Source organism: Eurosta solidaginis, chromosome 2, assembly GCF_040869045.1.
Source record: "Eurosta solidaginis isolate ZX-2024a chromosome 2, ASM4086904v1, whole genome shotgun sequence".
NCBI lineage: Eukaryota > Metazoa > Arthropoda > Insecta > Diptera > Tephritidae > Eurosta > Eurosta solidaginis.
Genome location: NC_090320.1, coordinates 17,046,083 through 17,058,463, shown reverse-complemented (window position 1 = coordinate 17,058,463; position 12,381 = coordinate 17,046,083). Strand labels below are relative to the sequence as shown.

Below are 12,381 nucleotides of genomic sequence, written 5' to 3'. Positions count from 1 at the left end.
ACGATATCGGACAATAACCACGCCCACTTTTTCGATATCGAAAATTTCGAAAAATCGAAAAAGTGCGGTAATTCATTACCAAATACGGGTTAAGCGATGAAACTTGGTAGGTGAGTTGAACTTATGACGCAGAATAGAAAACTAGTAAAATTTTGGACAATGGGCGTGGCACCGCCCACTTTTAAAAGAAGGTAATTTAGAAGTTTTGCAAGCTGTAATTTGGCAGTCGTTGAAGATATCATGATCAAATTTGGCAGGAACGTTACTCTTATTACTATATGTCTGCTTAATAAAAATCAGAGAACGACCACGCCCACTTTTTAAAAAAAAATTTTTTTTAATTCAAATTTTAAAAGAAAAGTTAATATCTTTACAGTATATAAGTAAATTATGTCAACATTCAACCCCAGTAATGATATGGTGCAACCAAAATACAAAAATAAAAGAAAATTTCAAAATGGGCGTGGTTCCGCCCTTTTTCATTTAATTTGTCTAGGATACCTTTAATGCCGTAAGTCGAACAAAAAGCTACCAATCCTTGTGAAATTTGGTGGAGGTTTAGATTCTAGGGCGATAACTGTTTTCTGTGAAAAAGGGCGAAATCGGTTGAAGCTACGCCCAGTTTTTATACACAGTCGACCGTCTGTCCTTCCGCTCGGCCGTTAACACGATAACTTGAGCAAAAATCGGTATATCTTTACTAAACTCAGTTCGCGTACTTATCTGAACTCACTTTGTATTGGTGTAAAAAATGGCCGAAATCCGACTATGACCACGCCCACTTTTTCGATATCGAAAATTACGTAAAACGAAAAAAATGCCATAATTATATACCAAATACGAAAAAAGGGATGAAACATGGTAATTGTATTGGTCTATGGACGCAAAATATAACTTTAGAAAAAACTTTGTAAAATGGGTGTGACACCTACCATATTAAGTAGAAGAAAATGAAAAAGTTTTGCAGGGCGAAATCAAAGGCCCTTGGAATCTTGGAAGGAATACTGTTCGTGGTATTACATATATAAATACATTTTGGTCGATATCTCGCCTTCACATATAGACCTAATGCCCACTCCCTCTTAAAATGCTCAGTATCACCTTTCGTTTGATACCCATATCGTACAAACACATTCTAGAGTCACCCCTGGTCCACGTTTATGGCGATATCTCGAAAAGGCGTCCACATATAGAACTAAGGCCCACTCCTTTTTAAAATACTCATTAACACCTTTCATTTGATACCCATATCGTACAAACAAATTCTAGAGTCACCCCTGGTCCATCTTTATGGCGATATCTCGAAAAGGCGTCCATCTATAGAACTTAGGCCCACGCCCTCTTAAAATACTCATTAACACCTTTCATTTGATACCCATATCGTACAAACAAATTCTAGAGTCAGGCCTGGTCCACCTTTATGGCGATATCCCTAAATGGCGTCCATCTATAGAACTATGGCCCACTTCCTCTTAAAATACTCTTTAATACCTTCCATTTGATTCACATGTCATACAAACACATTCCAGGGTTACCCTAGGTACTTTTTACAACATGGTGATTTTCCCTTACTTTGTCTCCACAGCTCTTAACTGAGTATGTAATGTTCGGTTACACCCGAACTTAGCCTTGCTTACTTGTTTTTTGATCGTAAGTGTAATTAGATTTTGATATACACATGTATAACTTCTGCAGTGAAAAGCGCAACCAAAGGGAAAATATATTAACTATGAATTAAAATTTTCTAGAGCAGAAAGAAAAAGAGCGAAATTGTAACAGTTAAATTTTTTCAGATTTTGAGTAAGCCAATTGGTGTTTATAATACGAAGGGCGACGAAGAAGGGTGAAGAAATTTGTATGATGGCTATAAAGTCCACTAAAAAGAAAATAGCAAAAACAAAAAAACAATACGTTACAACAACAATAAAATAAGCTATTTAAGTCAATTATGTAAGCACATATGTACAAATTAAGTATGTAAAGTTGTTGCATATAACATAAAAGCGGAAAACGTTTCGAACTTCATAGACAATTTCATTTCCGGCTGCTGGTCACAGCGATAGACCAACGAATGCACGTTTGCTTGACTTTTTTTGTTTATTTATGAGTTTGAGTTTGTTTCACGTCTATGCCTGGGTATGTGAAAAAATAAATGCATATAAACATTAAGGGCAAGGAAATATTGAATGCCAAGAAAGGCGTGTGCTAATACAAATTTACATATAAATATTTCCCTTGAAAATTTTACGAGACATTCATACTGACTGCTTCTTTGATTACACAAACTTTTTCTGTTTTTTTTCTACTTTACTGCCGCATTTCTTCCTCTTCATTTGCGTTTATTGTTGTTGCTGTCAATATTATTATTATTATTAGCTTTGTAGTTTAATAATTTTTCTATGACTCCATCCGCCCTAATGCAGTTAATTGTTGAAATTTATTGTGCAAACTTGATTTAGCTGCAGAAAAGATGTGAATTCTACACTGAAATAAAAAATTTGTAAAATCAACCGAATCACGGGTCAATTGAACAAAATATTTTGTCAATTTTTATCCAACGAAAACAGCAGTTGAATCAACTTCGTACAAATTGTTAATTCTGATTTAACCTTTTTAACAGTGAAATCAACAAAAAAAAAGCATTTCATCAAATGTAAGCCACGGCTCTGTTAAATAAAAAAAATTATAAAGACTTTGAATGTTGCCTTTTCCAGGCCTTGATCCCAGGATTTTCGTTGTGCTAGGCGTAGCATGCCACCATCACACTAAGCTGGCGGTGTGTTAACTAACTATTATTCATGTCATCATAAAAATACCAATGAAATCTGTTAAAATATAACATTGGCTGTTGATATTACAGATTTCTCTCTCGCATGATAGTCAAAAGAAGTAAGTAGTGAGTGCTGTGAACATAAGTTTCAGTTTGGAATTTACTGATGCATTTGCATAACATTGACAGTTGTTCGCAGTTGAAATGACCAGTTCTTTTAACAGATAAGTTAGTTAATTTGATTAAGAATCTGTCTATTTTACAGAATATTGTTAGCTTGAGAGCAACAGTTTTTCTACTGTTGCAGTGACAAAATAAGCTTGTCGTTTTGACAAAAAACCCAGTTTTACTAAATTGCTTTTATTTTAAGAACAACAAATCTGATTAGCTTCATTTCTTTCGGTGTATGGACTCCACTACTGCCACATCTAGTGTGCTATTCTTATGTTTGTAAAAGTTTTGTGATTTCTTTATTAATATGATTTTTTCATTATTCTATTATTATGAATTCTTTATTTTTTGTTGCTATAATTCAGCCCTATTTTCAACTTCAATTCAACAGCTCAATGAGATTTGCTCTTTGGCGTGCTTTAATTAGTTGCAGGTCCGAGTGGAGGCAGGCAGACGCGCACAATCACTAGCATTGCCTTCTTATTTATGTTGTTATGGCGCTGTTCCACAGCGAGGCGAGGTCAAGCTGTGATTGACAATAAGCTATGCGCAATTTTCTATTCATACAAATTTATGTACATAGTGCGCTTGAAAAGTTAGCTGGCATTGGCAGAGCTCTTGCAGAGTGATATTGCTTAATAGGCTGCGTGACCATTTGAGTGCGTAAATATGTTTTGTAAATTTACATATATTGTACAAAAAACGCCCTTAATAGAAATCTTTAATGTGCACCACTGCGTTTCTCAAGGAAAATATCAGTTGATATCAAAGCCACAAACTATTGCACAGTGGGGTATAAAACGTATAATCTTGAATATCCACCCAAAAGTCCAAACATTAGGAAAGTTTTGTTAGTTACACAGTATAACTTATATATGTACAATTAGACGAGACATATATTCGAGACTCCACTTAATCCATTTTTGTACCAAGAAAAGGCTTCGGCGACAAAAGTTGTTCAAGAAGGGAGAGGTACACTGAACTGTAAGGACGCCCTTCTCTGATATGCTGTTGTAACTATTGTTATTTTAACCGCAAAAGCAAGCAGTCAAGTGTTCAAGGTATTAGCAGTCTTTTGCCCTGTACACCTCACAAATTCTGGTAACATCACGAAGGTGCACAACGATATGATTTCCGACACTCTACGAAGCTCTTCTGGGCATGTAAATAATACCTTCTGATACCAGCAATACTACTGCCGTTGTGTTATTCCAAGCCTCAGAGTTTGTCCTGATTTTCACCATCTACTTTTCTTTGCAATTTGTGTTACAAATAAGCAAAGTCAGACTTAACAGGTTAGAATCACAGTACAGTCTGGCTGGTAGCTGAAAGTGCTAGTTCCGAGCTAAAAGAAGTTAGAGAAAACTCTGGAAGTCTTAGATTTACACGAGTTTGCGGTCTGCTTTTCACGAAAGTTGAATGCCTTGCCCACTTTAATAGCTGCCCCACTAAGCATACAAATAAGGAAACGAAAGCCGAATTTCAAATATAAACTTTTACTATGAAGGAAATTTAAAGCTCACGGGTTACGCTTGAATTAAGTCGTAGCGAGAGAAGTTTTTTTTATCGAATTTACCCCGGGCGCTTTACTATTAAACCACTTACTTCTAAGTAAGAAATTTGTGGCCCTATCTGACTCTCTCACCGTGGTACATGAAGCGCACAGCAAGGTAAGCCTACTGATCATTGAAATTGTTGAAATGAGTTTTAGCCTGTTTCCTGTGTTGGGTTCGCAGGGGCGGTCCGAATTCCGGTTGTACCGCGCAGTCTCCCTGATGATGCAAAAAGCTTCATTTAAACGCGTAGGAGAAAAATATGAATTTTCGTTTGTTTTTAATTTATCGGGGGAAAAGCCCCAATAACTATACCAACCACTGAGTACTGGCCCAAAATAGATATACATAAATAGAGTCTATTTTTTTCCAATGATAGTCTTCACCGTGCTTTCTGGTAAGGATTGTGATGATGATGTCAATCTCGCTTCGGGACTCCATATTAGAATATTATTGAAAGAACCTAAAATATTCTGCAGAATAAGACCAAAAATGTTTATATCTCCAAAGTCACGTCCATATCTATGCAGTTCCGAAATTCAGCGATGGTGTTCTAATTCGAAGTCGTTCCTGCGCAAGAGAATTGCGAGACTGCTCTAGTTATGCATAGTGCAGATAGTGGCCATATTCGTTTATAGCTTTACGGTTATTTGGGGTGTCAGGTCTAGTGGGCAATAAGCAAGTGGGTTGATAACGCATTAATCTTATTTAGGTACCGATTCATTGTAAGGAAAAAGGTAGAGAGATGGGAAATATACGAGATCGACTTAGACCCGCTAATGATTACTGGAGCGGAGCATAAGTGAAATTGTAGCGAACGCAGGTTTCCTCGTTTTGGCGGCGATATCACTGTTTGTAGGGATAATGGTAAAAGAAGAACCCTCTTGTTGTTAATAGAACAAGTTTGTTTAGTAATTCCAACAGAAGAGGACTCGTCAATCACAACTTAAAGAATTCTATAAAAATTACAGGTTCTCAGTCAATCTGTTGAATGAACTGACCTCGATGGCCATTTATACATTGAAAAACTGGCAACATTATGCAAATACAACGGTTAATTATAAAAAGAAAGAAACTTACTTATGACCATAATGCCGCAGTAATCTCTGTCATATCAACAGCTTTCACTTTTATTCTAATCTGTTATTTTAACAGTAATGTATGTTAAGTTAACAGACTTACAAAAAAAGAATTTTTGAAATTCAACTATATTTTAAATTTCAAATTAAAATTTTTCTCAAGTTTTTTAAGTATTTCATCCCCGCGTGTCCGATTATGTTTTGCACGTACTTTACTACTTATGTGCTTATGTATATCATGTCCACATAGGTATACAAAAAACAAATATGCGTTAGCATATGTAAATCTTGTAAATATGTTTGTATTTGTTTGTACTTTGATTTCTACTTCATTGCTTTTCTAGTATATTTTGTTTGATATTTGTTAAGAGTTTAGAGCTTGGCTTCCTTCCTGCTTTTGCGTTCACTTGATTTCCCCCATGTCAATGCAAACAGCAGTTGTTTGTAGGTTGGTACTTACTTCAGTTGCATGAGTTCTGATCCAGTTTTAGTAAGAACAACTGCAATCCACTTTACAGTCTATATAGTATATTTCAGTTCAGACGAGTGTCCAGTTCATCCCTGTCTAGCTGATGATGCATTGCGTTTGATAAGCGCACCCATCAATTTTTTTTCTATGCGTGTGTGTTTGTATGTCTTTATATAGATAAATATATTTATCAGTACATTTTGCATGCATATGAGTTTTTAAGTATTAAGAAAATGGGTAGTGAAGCGGATAGTCTTGCGGCATTTTTATGCTACAATGGGCGTGAGAAAAGATTTTCTTTCAAAGATAACTATTTAGGGTCAGAAATCTGTATAGATTTTGTACTTTTTTCTTAGTCAGTTTAGTCCTTTGCAACATCACTTAAATCCCCTTTTAATTTCCCATTCTTTACTACTGACGGTAAAAATTGTATGACTGGAACTCGTTTTCCTAAAACAGTAATATGTGTAAAAGGAGTATCTGTCAATTAAAATAGCGTTCTGAAAGGTATATTGGACATGAGATAGAGATCATTAACGCTTGGGGTTGGATGAGAATCAATTAAGGCACTTGCTGGTCCTTAAAGTACCGGTAAAAACTTCGTAGTTAAAAGAAAATACAATCAGAATTCAATGTGGAAAAAATAGCTGCCGATTAATCCATATAATCAATATGATTAAAAAACTTGTTGATTGACAATGGCAGTTCTTAAAATGTTTGTTCTTGGATTGTATTATTATTATTATTACTATTTATTCCATACTCCATTAGGAGCTTAATGATTCAACAAAAGTTTTCCAATTATCTCTATTTCGTGCTATTTGTCTTAATTCATTCAACGATTTGCCAGTTTCCTGAAGAACCGTTCTCCTCCAAGCGTTCTTTGGTCGGCCCCTGCATCGTGTCCCTTGAGGCTTCCAGGTTAAGGCAGCATGTGCAACTTCATCGTATAGCTTTCGTAATGTGTGGCCTATGCAGCCAAATTTACGCTTCCGTATTTCAATATGTACACTGGTTTGGTTGCTCAGCCTCCATAACTCTTCGTTCGATATCGTTCTACCATGTCGCCACCATATCTGCATTATATTTCTAAAGCAGCGGTTAATGAAGGACTGTAGCTTGGATTTAGGTTCAGCAGATACGAGCTCGGATTTTGCTTTATTGTACGGCTCGGATTTTGCTTTATTGATTTGAACGTAAAATGACACTGAAGATGGCACAGCGCCAAAATCGCGTTGGCTCCAAATCAAATTTGACAAAGGATGACGAAAATCGATCCATAAATTGTCCTTGCTTTAAAGCGTAAGCCTTTCGGGTTTCAAGGTGTCTCAATCTTCAAAAGCACTGTTATACTTTGGAGGAGTTAAAATTTGCCCAATTTAATGACCCCTAATGAACTTACAACAGTATTTTGCCTTAAAGTTTTCTCACTGAAATCGAAATAATTGTTTATCTATCAAACCTAATCTCATGCGCAATTAATCCAAACTTTGAAATATGCACTCAAACAGACATTTAATTAATCTCTTTTTTCTACCTTGTTTATTTGCAGGTATGAGTACTCACCAAGTTGCGAGCACTTAATTATAACCACTTTTCATATATAAATAGCATTAAGTGAGTATAAATTTACATTTTGATGTATGAAAATAGTTAAGTTGTATGTATACGATTTTCCAGGGATGGGCATTGGTTGGTGTATTGCTACAAGCATACCCGTATTGTCGTCTGCGTGCCTCTTAATAGCTAAAGTACTTATATTTATGTGACTCTCGTCTGCCGAAGCACTTACCTCCCCCTGGTCATATGCTCGAACCTGGAATTTTTAAGAAATGTGACGCTTGAAAAAATTCGTGAAATATGGTGGCACTACTCACGCCATAAACGGCCTCACTGCGAACAATAAATTTTATTTGTAATTCATCAAATTCAAACATTTTGTTGATATGAAACATGCAGAAGCGTGTATGTAAATGATGTCCACAAGTATTTCAGTAATTTTCCCAAAAATATTTTTTCATAATGTGCACATACATGGGGTATATATTCCCAAGTTAGAAGTACCCTTTAACTTTTTAAAAGCGGTATGATGAAATTCTCTTGAGAATCTCTTTTTTCGAAGAAAAATGAAAGCGTAACATGCAAAGTAATTTTTCAATTTTCCTGTTCTCCGATTATTGTTATTACTGCTATAAAGTGGTTGATGTTTGTTAAATTTTCTAAAACTATTTTTTATTTTGTTAACTCAGAAGAAATACTACGAGGGTTGCTAATTAAGTTATGACACACTCAAGTAATAAATAATGGTAGATAACTAGGAGATGTAGATCAAGCTTTCTCGTCCAATATGTGAAGGGCTTAAATATATTGTTACGAATATTAGCAACACTAAGGGGTACTGTCATCTCTAAGCGATGCTAAGAGTGTCTTGTATGCACATCCGTAAATCAATCATTATGTATCTACATAAACGAATCAATCATTATGTCTACACATATGTACGTACACGCAGCGGAGAAGCAACGCACAAACACATGCAGATATCTTATCTGAGATGCTCCCAAAAGTATGCAATTGTAGTTGTGAAGGTGTCGCTCACAAATCACGCGCATATGAGAGCTACACACGTGCATCTGTAGTTATAATTATATACCAGTAACTAAGTAAATTCTGGAAGCGCCTAGAAGATGCAACGAGGAAATCACACAGTATAAAAGCAGCAACAGTAGAGGCGCGATAATCAGTTTGGTTTAAGCAAGCTATTGGTTGTAAAATATAAGTGTTATTGTGAAGTACTTTAATAAAGGCCATTTTTACATTATTAAATATTGGAGTTATTTATTCAACAGTTTAGCGATACGAACGTTAGTAGTAGGTTGCGAATAAGAGGATTTCCAGTAAATTCGTTACAATATCTATATACTAGCAGACCCGGCAGCCGTTGCTCTGCCCTAGCTTTGGTCTATCTGCATAACTTTTAATCAGTTTTTATCTCTTACCCTCCCTTCCCCCTCTCCCCCTTTTTTCTTGTCTTTTCATTCACTTTTTCTTCTGCCTTTCTCTTTCTGCATATCTTTCTACCTCCTCGTCTTTTCTCTCAATTCTTTTCCGCCCCATCTATCCATATCTCTATATCTTTTCACTTCTCTCTAGTTCTTCTTATTTCTTACCATCCCTTTTTCCAGTCCCAGTTCCACCCCAAGTCCAAGTCCCAGTCCCAGTCCCAGTTCTAATCCCAGTCCCAGGAGTGTTGTCGATGTTGTATATAGATGGGGTTCGTTGCGGTGACAAGCACCATTAAGATACTAGTCCGACAATCTGTGGAACTATTAAATATGATCACATTGAATCTTCTAGACCATCACTTCCCCCATCCCTAGTTCCATGAGCAACTTGGGGTCGCGAGAGCTTCGTCTGCTAAATATGTGTACGATACATGCATATTCGTAACAGTGAAGTGTTTGGCAGATAACATTGAGCCTTCGTTCAGCCGCTTTGCAATCTACATCGAAGTATGTCGATACATTTATTTTAGTTTTGTTCAAGTTATTGGTTAAGATTCCCTACACTGAACGCAATGTGCTGCTATTTCCTCGCCTGATTGCTGCTTAGTGTCTCTAGATTATTCCCGTATCACATTCATGAATACTTCGCCTATGTATCGTTTCTTTTTTAGTATGAAGAGTTGGAATTAAATAGCGATGTGCTATTTTTGATAACATATGCCAAAGTTTTGGTATCATTTTAGTTCAGATATCTAGTACTAACCCTAGTAATCATTAACAGGAACAAAACGCGACAAATAGCCGACACTCAGACAACATTAATTATGCTCTATATTCCAGGTGTTAAAAGCAGGCTAAAGTGATGGGTGCATAAAACGTATGAAGAGTATTTCTTGAATGAAATGGCGTACGTTTTTTTTTTTTTTTTCATCTTAGTCCTTTTCAAAGTGCACTCTTCCATCACGCTGTATTCCTATAACGTTTTGTTCGTATTATCCTTTCGTCGCGTTCGTCATTTGACCTCATGTCGTTTTGCTTTTGGCCTGTCAACTCTTCCTGTCCTACATAACTAATGAAAGGTACATCATTTATAAAAAAAAAGCAACGTAAGCATGAAATAAGCATTAAAAAAATATGTGTTAAGGGTGTAGGCGCTTAAAGTGCTACGTAATTACAATAAATTGGATTTCTTAATATTTTCTGGCAGCAATCCATTTCAATATTTTTTTTTTTTTGTATTCAAGGTTTCTATATTTTACGCTTCACAGGGTGTATTTGTTTCGTTTTTCCCCTTTCCTCGATACTGAATTGTACGCTGCTTATTTTTACTATAATATTTTCTAACGAATAATGAAACACTTCAGTGCATACTTTTTTATGTTAATTGCATTTTTGTCACATTTGTTAAGGGTTAATATGCAAAATGAGAGTAATTAGTTTGCTGGGCTAATTGCCTAAGCAGCAGGGTAAGCTTGTTGTCCTTTGGGTTGTTGGAAGGGAAAGTTTTGTTTTACTAAACTTAAGCAAATTTATTATATATAAATGTACTTTTGTTCGTCCACATTAAGATGTATCGATATTTATTAAGTGGAAGTTTGTAGATATTAATAAAAAAAACCCAAGATGATACAAAACAATGTTCGGTTTAAATAAGTGAAAAACATTGGCCCTCATGCATATAAAGCAGGCATTTGCATATGCATGAGGTTGTTGTTGTTTTGGTAACGATAAAGACGCTCCTCCAAGTTTTAGTTGGAGTGTTGTCGATGGTACCTTTCCAAAGATAGATTCCGGAAACGATTTAGTATGATCACATTGAATCTTCTAGGTCATACCCTAATTCCATGAGCAACTTGAGGACGGCAGAGCCTCGACTGCTAAAGGAACAGTATTCGCCAAAGGTAGATGAGGTTGACAATTGGTTTTAACAAGCTATAAATAGCGCTGGCAACTCCTTGAATTCTTTTATGCATGCGGTCTTTTTTGTTGCTGTTAAAAATGCAAGCTGAAAATTACCAAAATTAAAAGTGTGTCCCGTATAATGATCCTCCCTAAAGTGCAACCTTAGTCATGGATCATTAATTATATTGATTAAGTATTTTGTATATGATGGAAAGGATAATGATATCAAATATTCCAAACAAAGCTTGTCGTAATTATATATTCTTGAATTAAAACGTCATATTGTTTCTGTTAAAATGAACAACTAGGATATTACAAATGATATGGATTTCTTGTGGAGAAATGTTGCTTTAAAAATTTTTTTTCTCGAACATGAACAGATACTAAACCCGCAGCGCTACTTTCTGTACTTTGTTGGAGAAGATAGCGAGATGCTCCTAGAGGTATTTCAATCTCTATGAATGCAATGGTGCAAATGATGTAAGCTTCAATAGTTTGGCTGATATTCATTTACTCAGGTCAATTTGTGTAATTTTTCTCATTTTCTAGGAGCCAATTTAATTTAACACAAATAGGCTAAAGAAATGAAATATATCTTTGAATACTCAAAAAATGTGTAAATTTTATTACGCATACTCTCTTTTAAAGCGCAATACTTGCCAAGCACAGGGCGTTTCATGTGTTCATTTCCTGTTTCTTATGTTAATTGCTCTCAATCGCTTAAATTATGACATATTTTCGAAAATCATATCATTTGGCGAAAAAATTTTACCACGCAGTATGGCAGTAAGAAAAAATTTCGGAACAGAGGTTAAAAAATTGTTTAAGGTGCCTTTGAATTTGGATAATAGTAACCGAAGATTGGCGATATTAAAACAAGGCAGCTCATAACTTTCTGGCTACACCCGACGCCATTCGGAGCATTCAGGAAGGACTTGACCTCTCCACCTACGTCTTCCCAACTCAGTGAAGGTCTACCCCTTCCTTTATTTCCAAATATCGATGTCGGTTGATATGCTTTCTTTGCCGCAGCGTATTTATTCATTCGCATAACATGACGAATAGTTATTAAGCATTTAATATCTTGGCAGACATCGTTTTCGCTGTTAATGCTGGTTCCAAGATAGACGAATATCTTTAAAGTCTAGAATTTATATCCGTCAATGTGGCGGCAAAGGTGCGATTGCGCCGACTCTTTTTTGGATGACAGCGAGAACTTCGTCTTCTCCTTGTTCGGCAAAAAAATGTTCTTAAATATTCCATTAATTTTTGATCCATAAGTTAAGAAGTTTACCAATGTAATACGCTGGATATGTTTTAACACACTTCTTCTTGGTCCGGTGTCTTTTAATCATTATACCTTTCATGAACATGAAATGGTATATTACCTTTGGTCCGATGTTCGTAACGTTGAGAAATATAGAAGATAGAC

At 35.7% G+C, this 12,381-nt stretch overlaps 1 protein-coding gene across 4 annotated transcripts in view; it reads left to right on the top strand.

Moving 5' to 3' along the window:
- smal (smoke alarm) overlaps positions 1 to 12,381 on the top strand; it is a 250,038-nt gene that overhangs the window by 38,533 nt on the left and 199,124 nt on the right. The window contains exon 3 of one of the 4 annotated variants that reach the window (XM_067764537.1): positions 7,595 to 7,659. The exons of the other annotated variants lie outside the window; for them this stretch is intronic. The gene's annotated coding sequence lies outside the window, so the exon portion shown is untranslated. The remainder of the gene's footprint in view (positions 1 to 7,594; positions 7,660 to 12,381) is intronic. 4 annotated transcript variants of the gene reach the window in all.